Source organism: Corvus moneduloides, chromosome 2 (genome assembly GCF_009650955.1).
Source record: "Corvus moneduloides isolate bCorMon1 chromosome 2, bCorMon1.pri, whole genome shotgun sequence".
Taxonomy (NCBI): Eukaryota; Metazoa; Chordata; class Aves; order Passeriformes; family Corvidae; genus Corvus; species Corvus moneduloides.
The window spans coordinates 50,616,143-50,637,071 of record NC_045477.1 but is presented as its reverse complement, the minus strand read 5'-3'; the positions used below and the strand labels follow the sequence as shown (position 1 = coordinate 50,637,071).

General features: G+C 42.3%; 1 protein-coding gene across 5 annotated transcripts in view; it reads left to right on the top strand.

Annotated features, from left to right (window-relative positions):
* The window catches only part of STARD13 (StAR related lipid transfer domain containing 13), a 322,774-nt gene that overhangs the window by 25,711 nt on the left and 276,134 nt on the right, over positions 1–20,929 (top strand). The window contains exons 2-3 of one of the 5 annotated variants that reach the window (XM_032099572.1): positions 8,140–8,194; positions 9,412–9,523. The gene's annotated coding sequence lies outside the window, so the exon portion shown is untranslated. Of the gene's footprint in view, positions 1–7,379; positions 7,526–8,051; positions 8,195–9,411; positions 9,524–20,929 lie in introns of those variants that run through there. The other 4 variants (XM_032099571.1, XM_032099573.1, XM_032099570.1 and 1 more) reach the window with 4 other exon arrangements.

Below are 20,929 nucleotides of genomic sequence, written 5' to 3'. Positions count from 1 at the left end.
AAGCCAGCATAGCAAGGACTGTTACTATCCCTTCTGCTTGGCACTGGCCCATCTAGAAAAATGTCCAGTTTTGGGCCTAAAGCCCATTACCTGAAGGAGATGCTGAGGTGTCTAGGATGAAAAGAACACCAGGAGGTGATGAAATAGCAGCTCAAAACTATGCCAATGGGTATTACAAAGACTACAGAATCAAGAATTTCTTGGAAGTGGGAGATGCCCAGATGCAGAAGAGACAATGGCCACAGATTGTTTTCTGAGAGGTTCAGGACAGAGTTTGGGAAACAGTTTGAGAGCCCTGTGAGAGTGGTGGTAGAATCTACATCCTTGGAATGGGTTCTGAAAACTCAATTAGAAAATGCGTGGCTGACCTGACCAAGTGCTGGCAATAGAGCTGCAGGGTGAACCCCAGAGGTCCTTCCCAACAAACGTTTCTGTGAGCTTATGATATGTTTCTGAGAATGCTCCTCTGGCAAAAAAAATTATTATTCCTGCAGGAGTCACGTGGGGTGTTGGGACAGTACATTTTCCATGCATAATGCAAGCACACACAAGCCTGAAATGTGCCATTGCCAAGATGTGTCCACTTGCCAAAAAGAGAAGAGCATGCCACGATTTTGTGCCAAAAGCAGAAAGCCATACAATCTTGGCAAGCATAGTGCATGAACCTATGGCTGGCATGCTCCTAAAGCATCCGCTTTCCCTCCTTTTGTTTGGATCAAAGGCAGAATTAGTTCAGCTCTGCCCAGAGCATGGCAAGGACACGTGTTTCTCACAATATGTGCACTGGTGGTGAGACTGTGCCTGATCTGGCACATTCAGTGTTTCTAATATACTTGTAGAGCAAGATCTTAATGTTACAGACAGATTCAAGAATTCCGAAATCTGTTTGATTCTGACAGGATTAAAAGTCCAGCTCTAAGAACAAAGATATGTGGCTGGGGGCTTTGCTTTTCAGAGAGCACACAGGCTGCAACCCAGGACTCAGTGATGAAACTCCAGACCACAGCTCTGCTCTTGCTCTGAGTTCAAGAAACCTGAGCACCAAGCCAAAAGTCTGTCCCTGGGAAGGTCTGGTTGGGAGATTGAAGGGCTGGAGCTGTTCTGTTGTGCTGGAACTGGTGTGTGGGGACATGACAGGGAACTGTCTCACTTGCTGTGACACATTTGCTTTAGGGCAGAGTTGATCAGGGAGGAGATGAATGGAAACACAACTTCATAAACCAAATTGGTTGAAGTGATTTTTTAAAATCCAGTTAATTTCCAGAATGTTTGTGCTCGATAAAGAAGCTGGTGCTCTAAGAAGCAGGAACACTACATTGAATGGGATAATGAATAATAGTATATCATAGCATATAAAGAATGATGGTGTGAGCCCTCCAGAGGTGCTGAAGGACTGCTGCAGTATGTACCCCACACAGCTTGGGGCCCTGTTTTGGTAGATCCCATGCAGTCATTTTATCTCGCCTCCGCTTTAAGTGCAACAATTGTGATTAGACTAGGAAGAAACAGGGTATCCTTCTCTTCCATATCCTCTCCCACTTCCATTTCTGAGAGCTGTACCTGGTGCAAAAATTGTCTGAGAACAAAAGGGCTGTCCTTCTTGCGCATAGTTGCACATGATGATCTCTCTGACATTATATGAATTCTTATTGCTATAGCCACCAGTCTCAAATAAGCCAGATTCTATATAGCTGCTTTTGTGAATCAGAAAAGCACAACCATCAAAAACAGTGCAGAAAATAAACACACAAGTGTTGCTGCTGGCAGTTTTATAATTAAAGAAAGATCTTATCACCAGCAATGGAGCGTCTGTCACGATGGAGGGAAGTTGTTTCAATTTTGTATTTCTTTGCAGGGTTCACTGAGAGTTTTCAATACTTCAGTATTCCTCTTTAAAACTTTTGCCAGTGCCTTGCAAAATTGGTCAAAGCTGATGATGTCAACATCTGTAGGCCAATATTTCTGTATGGGGAATGTGGAAGGCTTTTTGATATAAATCTGTGAAGTACTTTGTGAAGCTGGTGTTCAGAAACAGGGTAGTCCTCTAGCCAGCTAACAGGGTGGGGGTGGAGAAACAGGGACCTTTAGAAGGTAGAGTTTTCTGCTTGCATTTAGAAGGCAACTCTTGCTCTTTGAGGGGCACAGTTACCTCAGAGCGGGACAGATGTAAGTTGCACATAGTTTCCCTCCCCCCGGAGTGTGTAGCCCTTGTTCTGAAACTGTGCACAGGGAAACCTCTGAATAGCTTTTTCTAACACTCACTTGAGAAAAGGAGATATGCATCATTTGGCAGGATTTTATTTTTATACTCTAAATATTGATTTGTTCCTGCTTACTTCTGGCATATCTTTTCCTTTGGGCCCACACACTATAATGCATCTTCACCTCCTGCTTCCATGGGATATTCCAGTCACGTTCAGTCCCTCCATCACCTCCACTGTTCCTTCCTTCCCACTATAACCTCTGGAGTGCAGCCAGTTTAAGTTCACACTCTATAATTGACTGGAGACAGTGTCAGTGAAAGGGGTTAGAAAATAATTGGTTTATTTCTGAGAAATGAAAACTGAAAAATGTATGGGTAGCAGGGGAGAAGTGTGTTCTGACAAGTACATTTCATTAGACTAATTAATACATCTTATAAGCATTCAAACCCTTTCCCACTAAAATGCCCTTAATTTCTATATCAGGACAATAAACCTCAGCTGTCTGAGTTATCTAAGTTTTATAGAAATTGAATTCCAGCTGTGCAGTGTTTGCCAATGCAGTGATAATGTCCAAAGCTTCCTCTTGTTAAGTCTCCCATGCTTTGTCATTGAATGAGCTGCATCAGGGGACTTCCAGGCCTTCTTGTGTGACCTAATCAGTGTCCAGCCTGAGTGATGGGATGATGGCAGGAGCCAGCATTCCTGCAAGATGAGGTGATGTTGTCACCAAGTGGAATCTCAAACTGAATTGCTGTGAAGCAAAGTACTTCATGTCACTCCAGCAAATTCAGAAGAAAAGTTTTTTTGTATTTTGACCATGTCAGAACACTTCATTTCAATATAATTTAGTAAGAAACCTAGTGTAGACATCTTCCCTGAGAATATTAAAAAAAAAAAAGATCGGCGTCTTTTGACACAAATAATGAAAATTTCAAGTCCTGTAATTCTGACTAGCAATGACAACAAACAGAATAATGTCAAATTATCCCACTGGATAAAATTTTTTTCATTCTCAGCTGTGCTTTTGGGGAATTGGGTGGGGTGACATGTTTCTATACTAACTTTTTGTAGTATCTGTGCACCCTGAGACTATTGGTGTAAATTTAAAACAGACCTTTCTATCCCAAAGTAAAATTGGCATGTAGCCTTTTGATTCAGTTAACAGATGGTGTATGGTATTTATGAGAACAGTTGTTAAATGCTTTGTAGTGTGACTCACCACACTGATAGTTGCATATTAACGAAAAGTGGACGGTGCTATCGCAGTTACAAGTGCTCTATTGTTGAGGGGAGCTGGTTGAGCTGATTCATATAAACAGTTTTCCTCAGAAGTTCAGTCTAGAATATTTGGATTCATCCTCAAAATTCTGGTTTTATGCAGCTGAAATCTGCTAACTTTACAGGAAAAAAAACCCCACTTTTAAACCAAAACTTTGACCTTAGTTTCTGGGAGGTAAATGAAGTCCAGCAGTTAATTATATTTAATTTTTTAAATTAATTTCTGACCTGGGTGATACTTCTAGCTACTAACTGAAACTATCTAGGGAAAACTGAAACATATTTGTGATGCTGATATCACTATATGACATATTAGCTGTTAAACAGACCAGCTGGAAGGCATTCTTGCCTTTTCTTGGTATAAGTTACGAAGAATTTTAGATAGGAATTTGTTTTTCCCCATTTTCACACTCTTAAGAAATAGTTCTAGAGCAACATGATAGGATTGAATTCAATTCAAGTATTGTTTAAAAATCCTTGCTATGAGATTTTCTGTTAAAGCACTCTGCCTATCAATTTTTTCAAGAGCTGGAGAAAACACTGACAGCATGCCACACATTTCACAAAATTAAAAGGACCATAAAACAGGCCTAAACCACAAGACCATTAAAACTATTGCAAAGACAAGCAGATATCATTGTTAAACTCTTATTTTGCTGCCTTTATCTTGTTGGTTTTTAGGTTGGTTTTGTTTGCTTTTGAGTGGTAAATCAGCCTTAATGGAAACACTGCAGCTGAAGTGATATCTGTAGCCCTGCTACAGATTGATGTAGCTCATGTGAATAAAAATAGGCCCAAATATACCTAAACTAAAATAACAGACCTTGTTCTCTCTGCCTGCTGCATTGCAGACAGAGTCCACAGGGAATAGCCCCTGGTGGAGAGAGTTATACAAAAGATGCATGATTTAACTTTTTTTCCAGAATCTGTAAGGAGTCAAACTCCTTAAAGTACCCAAACTACACCAGATGGAGGGCGGCTCTGAAGTGTTCTCTGGTTCTTCATCATCTATGAAGAATTTTGCTTGTCTAAAGTTACAGTCTGGATTTAGGGGCATCCAAGAAAGGAGAGTGGTTGGAAAACAGCAGTCTGGTGCAATGCCAGAGGCTCACGACAGATCCAGGAGAATTTTACCATTCCCCTGCTGCTCCCATGAATAATCAAACCGTATTTAAACTCTCTGGGAATTATTTTTTGATTCTTCAGCTCCCACTAAGTCTTAGTAAGCATAGTGAGATTCCAGGGGGATCCTTAGCAGAGTAAAGTACAATTTTTGCTGTAGGCAACCACGCAGCGTCTGGTGGCAAAGGTTGGAGAGACACCTCGTATTCACAGGATATTGCAACACATTTCTCTTTATTCAGATGCCTGTTTGCACTTTGGCCTTGGAGTAAATGCAGGGGAGATATAGAGACAGAGACAGGTACTGGCCTTCCCAGGTGACCACTGACCCAGCAGCCACCTGTGACTGGTATTTCAGGCACAGCTGAAGCTCCTCCTGGGCTCTGCATTTTGGCTGCAGAAGACTCCACTTCTCTGGCTGTGGTGCAATTTGGATTTCCAGGTACTGCTGAAGGTCTCCTCTTGAGACTGCAATCACACAACTGTTTGCACACAAACGTACCTGTATGTCCAGAGCACTTCATGCAGGTCAATGAATTTACCCAGGACAGTGAATTATGTATTAGTCTGTTTGACAAAAGAGGATGCAAAGGTTTGCAGCATAAAACTCTAGTGATGCAAACAAATGTGACAAATAAGAGGGAACAAGTATGAAGTTTAGAGTTGGCCATCTCAAATGCAAGTTTGCCTGAAACTCTCCTTAATAGGCATTTAATTTCATCCAGCTACTGCTCTTCTTAAAAGAAAAGAGAATTAAACTTCCCTATGCTGTCTTTTAAAAGCAAACAAAGTTTGCAAACTCTACAAAGGAAAGAGCAGCAAAAAATAGGGAGTCTGAAGGAGCTGATTAATGAGGAAAAATATACATAGACCTTGGTGAAGTGGTCGCTCACAGGCAATGTGATAAACCTACAAATATTTGCAGTCTGTAAATACTGAGTGTAGAAATTTAGTAGGACACAGGCATAACGAGGACTAAAAGGAGAGGGGGAAAAAATACATGCTGGGAGTCAAAGAAAAAGACTGGTCACTGAGATGCAATAAAGCTGGGGATTAATAGATGGCATGCCTATCTTGCAGGGAAGAAAGCGTTGGTAAGTAAATAGGCTGAGAGAGATGTCAGGACTGTCCATCTCGCACTGCTGTGGTAAGGTGACTTGTTAAATCCCAGCCATTTATTTGTGTACGTGCTTAGCTTTCAAAACCTGGCTCGGCTGCATGTTAAACACCACCTATCAGGCTGAGTTTCCCAGGCCCAATGAAAATTTGGGCCACCTGTGCCACCCCTCTGCAGCCACAGCAGGTACCCACAGGCAGAGGGCTCAGGCAACTCTCCCATTGGCCAGTGCAGATTTACGGTCCCACTTGTCACTGCCGTGTGGGCATGGGTCTGGACAAGGCAAAACTGTCTCTTTGGGAGCTTTGACGTTGTGTAAGATCAAAAAATGAAAATTGAAGCCAGATCCTTTGAAAGCTTTTGGGAAACCAGTGAGGATATTGGGGTAACAGAGCCAGCAACCTCTGACCAGGTCTCTGCCCTGGCTGGACAGGAGGATTTCTGTTCAGGCTCCCCTGCATCACCCCAGCAAGGTCTCAGACACAGTGGAAATACCCGTTTTACAAGGCTTAACATTTTTTCCTCCTCCTCTCCCTCCGAAGTGCTGCCAGACGGCACATCTTCTTCAGCAGCGAAAGAGGGGGAAGGTTTGTTCCAGCCCCAAGTAGAGCTAGGCAGGCTGACCCAGCTCCACCCCTCTGCCCAGCCCTGGGTGCGGAACCAGGATCCGGCAAAACCGCCGGCCAGCCTCGCCCCAGCTGCTCCCAGCTCGGAAACCTCTGAACAAAATGTTCCCGGCTGGGAACTGGAAACAAGCTTGCTCCTTGTTGCAGATTTGCAAAAGACCTTAGGCACGCCAAAGTCTGTCCCTCTCGCTCCTCCCCGCCCCACCGGCGGCCGATGAAAGAAAGCACTTCCACTAAGGTTCTTGGCTCTTGCTAACGGAGAGTTATTTCCTGCTTGGGGTGTGCTGGCCTTAGCCTCTGGAAATGGGAAATTCCACCCTGAATCCGGCAGGAACTTATTTCACTGACCGAAGTCCGTCCTGTCTCAGTGACATTCTGTGGGAATTTTTCCTCAGAGAAATCAGTGGCTTCTGAGGGTGGAAAATGGAGCTTTGTCTAGGTTTTTAATCAGCCTGGTTAATCCACCACTGGAAAACATTGTAAAATGACCCTTTAGTGAATTACTAATCTGCTAAGGTAGAATTTAGAAGCAAAATTAATTTAATTGAACCAGCAAGTTATTCACAGACTAGAGACAGCAGTTTTTATTACAGTCAGTCCACTCTAAGCTGCACTCTGAATGCACAAGTCAGGCTATCTGATAAAGTAAAGCTGCTACTCTGAGTTAATAAAGCCAGCACTGAGGTTATGAGAGGTGCGAGGGGGGAAGGCCCTTCGGTCTCTCCCTTCAGCTGGAAAAGACACGGCTTTTGCACTGTGTGTTTACTGGTTTCCCTTCCCAGCATGTTGTGACTTGCCCTTCCAGCAGTGAAAACAGATCTACAGATGTTGGTTCATCAGGCTTACCTATGTATGGCCTGCGTTTTGGCTTTGAGCACTGCGTTCCTGCTGCGCTCCCAGCCCGCATTGGCAGACACGCGCTCCTCTCACCCCGGCTCTGTGCGAGGGCGGAGCACGCAGGGAGCAGGGAAGCTGCGGGTCTGTGTCCCTAAATACGATTTCTAAGCGGTTCGCGTTTAAGTGTCACCAAGTTAAGCAGATGCAAGAAGAAAATGACCTCTCAGACTGATAGACACAGAGCAAGGCTGCGTGTGGGGAGCTTGCACAGCACAGCCGGGCAGCTGTGGCAGAGGCAGGAGGAGCAGGGAGCCTGTGGGCAGACAGCCCTAGAGCATCAGGTAAGGGAGAAAATCCCAGGTGAGGCTGACCCAAAGAGTTAGGAGCACTGCCAGCCCCTCTCCGATATGAGGGGCTTTTAATGCCCAGGACTTTTCCACAGGCATGGTTTTCCAGGGACGAGGTTTGGAATATAAAGCCATAAATGGGATTAGAATAGCAACTAAGAGAAAAAGTGAAGAAGCATTTACTATAATGGCAAATGAGATTATTTTTATTAAAACATTAAAGAATAACGCCAGAAGGAGCAAGGCACAGCGCCTGGCCTCAGGCTCTGGTGTGCCTATGGCTGGTGGAGCAGCAGCAGCGGCACTGAGGTGCTCTGTGAAAGCCTCCCGCGGCTGGGCTGGGCACCCCGGGGGCCGTGGCACCTCCGGCCCCGTGTTTCACTGACACCCGAGCTCATCCGGCAGCCGTGTCCCACAGAGCAGATGCTGCCCGTGGCCGTGACCGGCGTGCAGGCAAGCAGCGTTCCACATGTGCTCCCGGGTCTCCCGATTGGTGTGCTCCGCCGAAGGGGCTGGTCCTTGAAGTCAGCTCCTGTGCCTGTGACAGATGATATTTTTATGCAAGAAAACAAAACCAGGATATCTGATGGACTGTGTTATCTTTACAGACAGCTTGGAGCTACAGATGCAAAGCAAGAAGTTTTATGCTTGAACTTCAAAACTGTGAGTGGAATTTAAAAGCAGTTTTAAATGCTTACTTTTTTTTTTTAATTTTGTTTGTGTATGTGTGCAACTCTGCATGAAGTATATATATCTGCATAACTTCATTATCGAGCAAGCTGTTGTGAATTCTCCTAAGATGAAATAATTATTGCTTTGGAAAACTTCATAAAGTGTTAGCTTCATTTACAGCTGGACTAATACACGTGTGTACACTGAGGAGAGAAGGATATTTTTTTCAAGTGAGTGGAATTAGTCTAGTTGGAGATTATTTCAAATCATCTTTTCCACTGGAAAATCTGTTTGAGCAGGACTATTTGTACTGAGGGAGAATCTCCTGGGAGTTATCAGCAAATGTCAGGCTGGTCTGTGTGTCTTTGTTACAGGCACATTTGATGTTTGTTTGTGTGTGGAGAGGAATTAGGTTCAAACCTGCTGTTACCATTGTGTGGCACTGCACTTGCTGGATGAAAAATCTGTTGGTACCAGGTGTTAGAAAGCTGGCCAATTAATGATGATTGCAGGAAATTAGTTTAAGAGAATATTGTCCTTTATGATGCAGATTTACAGAACTAATTCTAACAGATACATTGCACTAGCACAGAAGGATCATTTCTGTAGCTGAAACATTAATAACCTGCTCTTTCTTGCATAGGAATAATGAAGTGGATTTCTGTGGGAGAGGTCTAGGGGTTGATACCCGGACCAGGAGTCCAAACCTGAACAGGCAGTTTGCACCTCCAGGCTTGTGATATTTTCACTTTCTTATGGGAACTGTCCCTGATGGTCTAAAATGACCCCTGTCATCCTAGGGTGTTATTTTGTATATAATCTTGTGTGACAAGAGCTATATGCTACAACTTTTCTTGGCTCACTTCAATGTTGAAGCTGAGATACATGTTCTAAAATAAATAAATAAATAAAAAAGTTGTCTTAAATCCTGTCTGGATTGTTCAACAGCTCTTTCTAGCTACCCAAAACCATCCAACACCCTTCTAAATTTAACATACATTGTCCTTAGTAAGCAGGAAACTTCATGCTTCTGTTTCTTGGCAAGTGTGTTGCATCAGTTTATAAATTTATATTCTGGTGGGTCCAGGTGAAATCCAAAGGTTAAGTGAAAACTGTGGGTAACTGGCATGTTACCGCTAACTAGGTATAGGAGAAACCCCATCCCTGGTGGATCCATCACCACTCATTCTCCGTCTGGGTGCTTCCAGATCATGCAGCAACACAAACAGCATCCAGATGAGGTGTGGGCATACAAGTGCATTTCTGCTGCATTAGTCAGAGCGCATAACGTGGGATGATACCAACTTCGTACAACCAGAGGTGAGGCAATTCAGTCCACTGCCTGCTAAAAATTAAATGTCAGTATTTCTTTAACAAATGAACTGCTGGAGTAAACCTGTAACTTTTTGCTACTCTTATATCATTGGTTGCAGAGGTTTTGTTACCCCCCTGGCATCTCTAAAGTCAGTTATACTGTATCATCAAGCCATGCCGAGAATTAATCTGGACTTACTGGAAATAATACAGTGATGATAAATTTCCCTTACCTTAATTCCTTTTCTCTATCTTTTATTGGTCGCTACAGCGGGGACACCCTGGGTTTACCCAGCAGAGCAAAACACAGTGTTTTTCCCAAAACTGAATTTGGAGCCATCAGATGAGTGCTCCCACAGAGAAAATCATGAAACTCAATATATTTTGGCCAGGGAGGCCTTCTTAATTGATGTGGAGGAAATCCTGAATGGAAGACCCCTGCTCATAGATGTATAATGAAATAGTGTTCTGTGTTGAACAAACAGCAGCATTTTTATTTCAATAATGTTAAAATCAATACATTTTCTTTTCACTTTCTAAAATAGCAAATGAGGCTTAAAAGAAAATCTGGGCACATATACAAATGCATTTCAGCCAACTGTCCTTTAAATGCTGACAAGGTCCTTAAACTAAAGGGCCTCTATAATCCTTATAATGTAAAACATTTCCTCTTCATGTCACGTAGTTTGGTTCTTCTTGTTCCCTTAATTTGGCAGTATTTTCTCTATTAGATATTGCTACCTAGATAGAATGGGCCAGACTCTCAGCTAGCAAGCATGAATAAAGAATAACTTCATTGAAGTCAATGACATGACCCTGGATTCATTCCAGTGTGACCAGAGTTGGAATGTGGTTAAATACATGCAGCTGCCATCCCTGCCAGGCTGAGCGAGGAGATAAACTAAGAGTTACTGCACTTGTGCATCTTGCTAGCAGAAGGATGGTCCTGCAAGCTCTCAGTTGTGCTTTCACCTCCAACTTCTTCCAAAGGCAAAGATTAAACAGAGCAAGCTCACTTGTATTCCACAAACTTTAGCTTTGTGTCTCCAATATATGCAAGGTTGAAGCTAAATCCAGCTATGCGCCTTCATACCTTGTCTAACCCTTTGACATCCATCTCAAACAAGGAAATGTATGTGTCGCTATTTATTTTCTTTCCTCCTGCTCTGAAAGATTTTAGGTTTTCCTTGATAATTTTTATGTTTGTGTTCTGTAGTGGTGATGTCATTTTAGGAAGCTTGGCTTCTTGCTGTGAAGGTGCTGCTCTGTGTGATACTCCTGGAAGCTGCTTCCCCATTTCTGGAGAAAGTTCTTGTTTCCGTCTCTGTTGAGTGATGATAACCTCACTGTTCCCATGGCCTCCTACCCAGCAAAATAACTCCCAGGTCTTTGTCGTGGAGAGACTAATGGGATTATTTTCTATTGTAGGTGGGGCTTCCTTGCGACCGTTTTGATTTCCCTGTTCTGCATGCTAGGACAGTCCAGCGCTGCTGCACTACAGAGAGGAAAGGTTTTGTGTGGCTATCTGCAGCCTCTGTCCTATCTCCTGAAATGCATCCCAAAGGCATTAGTTGGCCTTGTTTCAAATGGGAGAGCCAGCTGACTGATATTGCGGGTCAGAAATATCCAGTTTATCCCTCTCTTGCTGCAGCTAAAGAACTGAATTCTGTGACATTTTTACCAATAGCAATTCATCTCAGCTGGTTGGAAATGCCACAGTTACAGAAGGATCTGAAGGAGGATGACTCTGCATAGACTCTGGGGTGAGGCTGGTTTCCTAGTTACTCAAAAGGGCAAACAAAAACATGGTATGTTCAGATTTTAAGGAGTTCATTACAAATGCTACCTGCTGTGAGGATGTGTGTGTCCAGGAACACACACATCTCTAAACACTCAGTATCACCAAGACATAAACACACCAGTGAAGCCAACAGGGCTGTTCTTCTTTGGTGTTTCCCAGGTTCCTAGAATGAAGTGCATTAATATCTACCACTGAATTGGGGATTAGGTGAAGCTAAGACTCAGCTGAACTGTAGCTAAAATAGTTTCTTTTGAAGTACTTTTTATCATTACATATCAGATATCTTTGTGCTATGTGGGCATGATCTCAACAACAGCACTCTATTAATCAAAAATAACTTACTGAATTCTGTCTGCATGGGCACAAGGTTTACCTTACCAAACACTCATGTATGCAGCCTAATTGCAAAACTTTTATTAAAAATTTTAAAAGTTTATCAAAACTTAAAAATTTTATAAAATCTTACCTTTTCTAAGCAGTTAGTATTTTGTAGCATTCTGTTGCTGTTAATAGGTATGCATCACAGGCTGTTATTTTGGAACAAGTAGTTCCACTAGAAAACTAGAAAAATGTGATATTTTTATTTTTAAAATGAATATTCTGTTTCCACATGTGCATTTGTGAGATGAGGATATTTGTTGTGCAGTTAGTCAACAGGGGTTATGAAAGTGATCAAGCAGGTGAAGAGAAGCTGAGCACATACAAAAGAGTCCGCAAAGTCAAGGAGGTCTGTGGACCTAAAAGATAACACTTTGGTCGCAACACTACTGATATCTCTGTTTTTTCAGGACTGAGAAGTATCACATTGTACTCTCATAAAACCTTTGCAAAGCTGGGGCCTTTGAGTCACCTGAGAGAAGCTGTCCAGAAGCAGTGTGTGAAAGGAAGGGAGTTACAGGGCAGAGGAAAGCACTGTAAAAACAGACTGGTGCTAATACAACACAAATGCTCCTTGAAGCTGAAAATGAGAAAGCACAAAAGATGTCAAGGGGAAAGATGAGGGTATGAGTAAGAGTCATGTACCTCTGAAGTTTTTTGCCCTTTGTGCTCTGTGTCTCATGCCTTAGGGTAAATGAATAATACTATGTTTTGAAGACAAATTAAGTTACTTTAATTAATGCATAACACATTGTTTTGAAGAAAAATTAAATTACCTTAATTAAATTGCTGGTTGTGGGTTCTCAGAAAAAAAATCCAACTGTATCCATATGTCAAAGGTATGGGCATCATTTGGTATCACACATATAAGAGGAATATGCAGGGCTGGAGGGAGGTGCACCACTGAACCCAGACCACAGGTTCTCTGGTTCTATCCAGAAAAATTAGAGGGATCCCAAACAGAGTTGATCCCAAAACCTTTACAGCCACAACTGGCTTTTTCAACATTTGAACCCCAGATGCTTTAGTGCCACTGCATTATGTCCTGAAATTACAGCAGTGTGAGTGGCATATCTAGACATCATAAAAAACCCTACCTTTTTCAACAGTTTTCATATCATATAGAAGCAGCAACTGATGCAGTTTCTGTCTGTCCCTTTATGAATAAAGGGCTAAGAGCTCTTTCCCTGGCATGCTATTGTAGTGACACAAATGGGTGAATTGAGTATATTTTAAACAGGGGGCATTTAAAGACTAGTTGTGAGAAAACAAGTGGGACTGACTCTAATATTTTGGAGTTCAGCCAAAGAAAAAAGAAAATAATTTTGGATATTGTCTGTTATTGTCTCAAGCTGAAACTTTAAAAATTCCAATCTGTATCTTTATACCCTGTTGTATATCTTTGCACTTTTATATCCTTACACTTGTGTTCATGTCTTCATACCTGTCTTTATTAATCTGCAGGATTTAGGCCCACCTAATTATAATTCTTGGAAACAAATGTGGATTTATCTGTTGTGCAAGGTAGGATTGTAGCCTTGATGTAAGCCAAGAAAATGTGCCTCAAAAGAAAATCCAGGCAACTGAAATGGAAAATAATTGAAGTCAACATAAACATTCATGATTTTTAAACACCTTCTAAAGTTTTTATGGGTGGCTGGAGCAGAGTCTAGTTTTGGGCTGAGCAGCGCTACAAATCCTCTAAACCTAATGGGAACAGAAATAACATGATTAAGGTGCCCTGAAACATTCTGTAAACTCTTCTGAGAACTCCCTCGTGTAATTTCTGCCTTTGAAATGTTCCGCGCCAAAGCACAGCAACAGCACCTGCAGGCAGCTCAGGCTGGGGAGGAAAGATAAGGATGCTCTGCCCCTTGCTGAATCAAGAGAGCAGTATCAGGAGGGAGGACTGTGACTGTATTTGTTGGAATTTGGTAGGGCTTAGGATTTAAAACATTGCAAAACTCCATGAGAGCTGTGATGCCAATATAGGATCAGGATATCAGTATCAGCATAGTCTGACATGCCTAAACACAAGGATCATTGTCGAGGATGCCTGTGCTGTCGCTATTTCATAATTTTAATTGCAATAATACCTAGAGGTGAAGCTGTGCCATGTCAGCTGCATGCAGTGCATGACAGCACACCTACACGGTGTGTCTGCACTCCACTTCTGCTCCACTTACAAAAAAATACCTGTGACCTAGAGTTTGAGGTGATTTAAGCAACCCTGCCTGGCTGCAGGGCAGAGGTAGGGTATAAAACCCCACCCACTCTTCATGCTAAATCTGAGGCCTGTCTTGAATGCCTCATTTTCCAAAGGCCTTTCCACTATTTTCATGGAGAGAAGAGAAGATTCGCTGTCTCTGTTGGGTTCTACTTGCTCTCTCTGTGTGGGCATGAATCCCTGCAGGCTGGGGAGCGACAGTACCATGTCGTGCCAGGTCCACAGCCAGGGCCCTCACCCCCAAGAGCATCTCACAGGCTGCAGAAGGCACGGCTGCATCTCCTGCCCACAATACCCCTGATCTCAGTGAGAGGGATCCCAGGTGATGCTCCAGCACTCATTCATGGAATCATAGAACTAATGGAAAAGTTTGGAAAAGGTCTCTAAGGTCATTGAGTCCAGCCATTAACCCAGCAATATCAAACCCAGCACTAAACCATGTCCCTAAGTGCCTCACCTAAATGTGGAGACACATGAAGGAAAAAGAAGGGGGAACCTTCTTGGAGCAGTTTTTCAAGCGTGGTGGAAGAACACTGTGTTGTCTCTCTGGCAACATTGCACACACTTACTCCATCACTCCTCCAAGGAATTCAGGCATTAAACTTCAACACCTTAAATTATGCTGCTAAGGTCAGGAGCTACGATGCCTCAGGTGGGTATCCAAGCCAGCCATGCTAAAGCTCACAGAGAATTTCCAAGCAAGTAAGTAAAAATAACATTTCTCCTCATGTTTTTGGCTCTTGCTATCTCCACTCCAACATGGATTAAGCAAACATACAGATAGCAGCAGCAGCAGATGCCAAAGAGAAGGATGTTTTATATTGATAATTGCATGCACAGCTCACTTGTACTCAGGGGCAGTGATTTCAGTGGCTGCTCAGTACTGAAACAGAGAGGAGCATTCCTCTTGCAGGTCCTCAGTACAGTTTTCTGCAGCATTGAGGTTGGCAGCTTGTCAGTGATAGATCTACTCTTCATTGCTGCTCTTCACTGCTGTATGAAAACCTTGGGATGTATGCACTCTCCCTTTTTTACATTTTGAAGATGACTTCCATTTACCTTTTCCTCAAAACTTAAATTGCCAAATGCTTCTGAGAAACATCTTAATGGAACTGAGATGCTGCTCCATACCCTTTGCAAGTGTAAATTAACTAATCTTGCAGAAGTAATTGACAGAAAAGTAATTTCCCTTTGTCATGACAAAAAGTATTGCAGTATGAGAGTAACGACTACAATTTAAGCAGCTATGAATTGTGCATTAGAGAGCTCTAGAACTGAATATTCCTCACAATGAAATTTAAATTGCATTTCTTCTGCATCTAGCTGTTTATAAATAACACTGCAGTTACAGCCACAAAATTCATTTTGTCACCAATATCTTATTGCCACTGACAATAGAAATAAAAGATCTAGCTAGCTGATGGCCACTGCAATAAATGGAGGTTAGAATACCCTTTATTAGACTCAGATTTCACTAGAAATGGAAACAAAACCCTAGATACAAGCACAGCATGAAGTGAAATTGCCTTGAAAATTTAAGCAAATATTTAGCAGCTAGCATCTCTTTCCATAGCTGGTAATTAAAAAAAAAAAAAAAAAAACGTGTCTCCTTGAACTCTGTAATTTAAATTGGGATTTTGATACAAATTTCTGGCTTGGACCTAATTCTCAATTTGACTGGCAACCATACTTAGATGCAGAAGAATATGTAGTTTAATATGCATTGTAGTAGTCTCCAAAACCTGTTGGATCCTTCACACACAAGTACTTGAACAAGTCTGCAGCAAACTCTACAACTTTCAGTGATTTATAACACACCCTGTGCTTGCATCCATGGTGCAACAACCCCCTCTGACCCTGCGTGCTGCTGGCATCCTGTATTTACAGTTAGCTTGTGAGACTGTTCTTCCTGTGAATAAGGGATGGATGAAGAGAGTCCTGCTTGTGGTTTTGATATTTTTGCAACTCATCAGCATGATAGAGCCCACCAGCAATCCTCTTTGGTCCTAGAAGGTCTTCCTAGAGGGTTGGAACTCAGATCCAGCACCTTTATTTCACATTGTGTGGACATGAAATCTATGAGGACATTTCTCAGCAACATCCGAGCAGATTAATCTGCCCGCGCTGCTGTAGTCACTGTCAGCTCCTTGCTGCATTTTATAGGTGAGCAGTGGCTGTCCTTTGCCCCAGGGATGGTGATGCTGGAGCCACAGGTGAAACAGGCAGCCACATTTGCAGTGGGAGTCTACTGATCTCCAGTGCTCTTCCTCCAGCCCAGGTGCCACACACATGTGCCCAGAAACTCTCTGCTTCTCGGAAATGCTTTTTCTGAGAAAAGCAGCATTACCCAAATGGTAGGAGAAGAGTGCAACAGCATCTTCTTTTTGTAAATATTTCAAATATCTTCTGTTGTTCTACATTTGAGCCATTGCCCTCTCATTTCTTACAGTTTTTACAACAGCAATGAGACCTCAAGAGAGGATTTCAAAAAGGAAAAAGGAGTGTGTTGAGGCAGGGCATGGGGTTAGTAAAGCCTGCACAAGAGGTGACACTAAGAAGTACAAAGTGAAGCAGACATGGGCAGTGCTGTATGATGTGGGTTGGCTCAGCTAAATGGAAACGAGTATCCATTACATTTTTATAAACCAGGCAAAAATAATCAGATGTAGAGATAAACTAGCTTGAGTGTGAGTATAAGCTCTGCTGCATGCTCTTCTGTGATAATAAGTTACAGATGTAAAGAATGGGGTTTTTTTGCAGCCTCTGAATTAGCTGGTGTAGCTGAGTATGCAAGATTTTAAAACATACCCTGGTTTTCTAGTGGCCCTCACAGAGACCAAGTAAAGAATCTAAAAGATCAATGGGAAAAAAAAAAAAAAGGCTGAAATAGCAACAAAGAAGCAAATTAATAATTTTGTGCATGAGGGACTCTCCTGTGGTTTTTTTGCAAGCATCCCTGTTTTCCACTCCTCTGACCCTTTCTTACCACTTTGTAACTTTACAGAGGTACGGATATCACAACTGGCTAATGCCTGAGAAGAAGCAAAGGAAATAAGCATCCCTGTGCTGCCAAAAAGCATAAGAACATGAGTAATGGAAAAACTAGTTTTATGTGACAACTGGTGAGGATTTACCTTGAAAAAAGGAATACTCAATCTGAAAACTTACACCTTGAAATTGGTTGTAATTGAAAGCCACTACAGTAGAGCAAATTGGAAACCTTTTAATAGTGGCTAAAATATTTTTTTTTAACTGAGACCTGAGTATTAGCTTCAGTATGAGAATAAATATTTTGAGTCAAGAATTTTTTGATAGAAATCTATAATTACCTTTGCAATATTGCTGGTATCCATCTGCTTAGCAAAGACTCTGACTTTATTAGCTATTTAATCATCTGAAATACTCTATTGCCAAATGCTCAGGGAGAACAATGTCTCTGTCAGATTCTGCAGCTGTTGGGTTGTGTGTTTAATAACCTGTTATATTTCAGACCCTGTAGAAATTGGTCACTGAAACGTCTCTTCTTTTAATCAATCCCCAGGTTAAAGATATGGTCTAACTAAATCTTTTTTGAAGCTAGCTTCACAGAATTTCTCACCTAAATTTAGATTGCCTCAAATTCTCTGTCAGCAATCTGTGTTCCTCAAAAATGTTTGAAAAGTTGTTCTTTTAAGCTCATGTCCTTGTGTGTGTGACAGCTGAGGGGGACTCTGCCCCAACCACAGCAGGAGCAGGGATGAGGAACTCCTCTTGCTGTGCTTCCAGAGCTGCAGCACCCACCCATGATCTGGCCAGTGATCCTATCTGATGATAAACCTCCAAACTGCCAAGAAAATTATGGAAACAAGGCCACACCTGCCAGTGAGGATGCAGCCCTGGTGTAAGTGGGAGTGATTAACTCCTAGTCCCTCTCCTCCTTTTTCCACGAGGCTGTCTGCTGGAGGCAGCCTCAAGAAATCTTTCTGTGACCTGGGGGAATATTATTCTCTGTGCTCTGTCCACCTCCATGTCTTTTCTCCAAGAGACACTATGGGGGCAGAATGACTACGGGAAAGTCTCCAGAAATTTTTCAGGGCTTAGACAGCATGCAAAAATGTTAGCAACCATGTACCTGGTTCTCCTGGTAGAGCTGCACCTGCTAGTAAATCCCACATCTTTTCTGCACATGAGGTGTCTGCGGCCAAGTTAGTTAAGGAGGCCAGCCTTTGTTAGCTCATCCAACAGCTCCAGGGCTGTCACTGTCAACAACTTGTAAAGCCAAGGTAGCCAAGGAAAGCCCTCTAGGGAGCCCAAGCCTTGTAGGCCATTGCAGTAAAGAAAGAGAAACACTGGGATCCAGAACAGGGAGGGCAACTCGTGCTAGTCTTCATTTAAAACATCAATTTATACAGCTGAGAAATGAAATCACCTAGTATCTAGTGTGTTCCTCTGCCACTGACATTCCCTCCTTTGCACTCCTTTGCCGTGAGTTCAGTCTGTATCATCTCCCCCACACCGTATCATCTCCCGCCACTGCTGATCCCAGATGAAGCTAGCTGAAAGGCACACAGCACAAGGGAAACAGACTGCAAACCAAGACTGCTTAGTGGGTTTCTCAAGCTTTAGGACTCCAGGGACAAGAGACTTGGCTTACAGTTGGTCATTGAAGGTTCTGCAGCTGCCTGGAGGTGGGAAAACAAAACAGTGTCATTATTTTTACTTTGTTAATGAGACATCAGGGTGGGTCTCTACAGCTGGAAAGACAAAGGGCAAATGGAAGTCAGGGCTATTACACAGATTCAGCAGATGTCTCCTAGCCTTCCTGGAGATGATGGTAATGAGAGCAAATAGTTCCTAGCCCTGCCCATAGTGAAGGCTTTCTATGGTAGGAGGACTGCGCAGTACAGTGACTGAACAGACAGACAGATGGCTTTACAGCCCCACTTTACTCCAAACTCACTTGAAGGCTGGGGAGATGACAACAACAGAAAAAAAACCCCACAACAGGTAGAAGTAGAAATAAAAAGTAGAAAGAAGAAAGAGGAACAAAAGTGCACATTCACTTAACTGCAGTCAGATGAGCATGAGTTGCAGTACAGAAGTACCTACAGAAGTAGGTTTCAAGGAGAGATTTTGAAGATGTTATTTTGAAGACTGTTACTATGTTAGCTATGTTAAAAGTTAAAATTTAACTATATTTAAATATTTTAACTATAATAAAAGCTTTGTTTAAAGTCTACTGTGTTAACTTTAAATATGATGGAAAGAAAAGCAAGAGAGGCAGGTGTTAGTCTGGAAGTTGAATCTGCTGCTGTAAACTGGGAAAAGTGAGGAATAGTCAGTCTCATAGTTGTAAGTTTTGATAGAAAAGGTGAGCTCAGAGCAGGGAGGACCACAAGTTTGTGTCCATGAAGAAGATAAGAGAGGGTGGCAATTTGATCTCCTGAAACCAGTATGCAGAGTGCTGTGTTTTGTATGGATTTAAATGAGGTGGCTCAGAGGGTGCCTGAATATTAGAATTAGGATGGAGTGCTGGCCTAACATTACCAGGATCTGACCTTCATAGACCAAAATAAAAGCATTGGCAGCCTAGAGGGAGCATCCTTGTGGTGGTGCTTCATGGGCTGTTGCACTGTCACAGCAGTAAAATGAAGGACAAGAATGTTGAAGCAATGTTTTAGTGGCACTGCATCTAATGCTAAGCATTCCAGTAGCCCATTTACATCATAGTGAAGAGCAGTCCAAATTATTGTCATTACTTTTTTTTAGGAAGACTGATATGCTTTTTGCCTTCAGGTAGTGTCCAGCTTTCCCAAGTCTGGTTTCTGTACACTCTCAAAGCTTCTGCTTTCCGTCTGGACTTAAAATTTCTTGAACACTTTTTTCTCCTTTTCTTCCTCTGGATCATTTTTTGTGCTGGTCTCTCTCAGTGCCTAATGCACATGTGTTCAAACTGACTATGGCATATTCTCTGAATTCAAAGTCTTCTTTAAAGCACTTTACTTCTGGGTAGCTCTCTAGGGAAAACTGCCTCGTGCTGTTGTCTGTTTCATTTATCCCAAAACATATCCTTGCTCAGGTTCAAGCACATCTGTTTCACATCTCTTTATTTGATGTCACTTCTCAGCCCTTCCTGCTTTTCTCCTTCCTACTTCATTGTTTTAATTCTCTGTGTTCATCTGATTTACTGTGTCATCTGTGCCAAAGCTATTTGGCCCAATTCTTATTCTCATTATGACAATTTACTCCCCAAAGATGCAGTGAGAGCAGTTATTCTGGTGTTGCCAATACACCAGGACCTGAATCTGGGATTGATTTCTTTCTTGCAATAGCATGCGTGATTTTGGCAATACCATTGAATAATGAGCCTGCTTTCATTTAGAGTGCTCAATACCAAATGTAAAATTTAACAATGATGAATACTGAAAAAAAAAATCCATTGTATTGTAATTATCTGTCTACAGACTATGTCATCTGGCAAACAGGAGTCACTAGAGAAGCTCCTTACAATGCAGTCGTAACTGGGAACAAGATGGCTTTTTCCTGGTTGTGTAAGCCATTAAACCAATGTGACAGACAGCATAGCCTTCAGCAGCCTACAGCAGGGAAGGCTTTAACGACTACATTTATTTCAAAACACTTAAAAATATTTTGAAAGTTCTAATTTCAGGAATAAGGAGGAAGACTGGGAATTGTTGCCTGGAAGTTGTGAAGCTACAGGAAGGAATAGCATAAATCCTTCAGTTCATCAAGGACAAAATATTTTTCCATAAATACAGTTTGACTCTCCCCTCATACTTCTTTTTCACCTGTCATTCAGCTCACCGAAGCTACATTTTCTCCAAGCATCACACTTCGGCTGAAAAGACAGCATGGCTTCTTGCCAGATAAAATGGTTTAAAGATATTTCTATGCTTGTTTGATTTGCTTTGAATGGACAGAACTGCTGAGTTTTTCACCATCAGCTCCTCACATTCCTGCAGCAAATCTTTCCTGTTACGCTCTGGGTCTCCCAAACTCCTTGCCT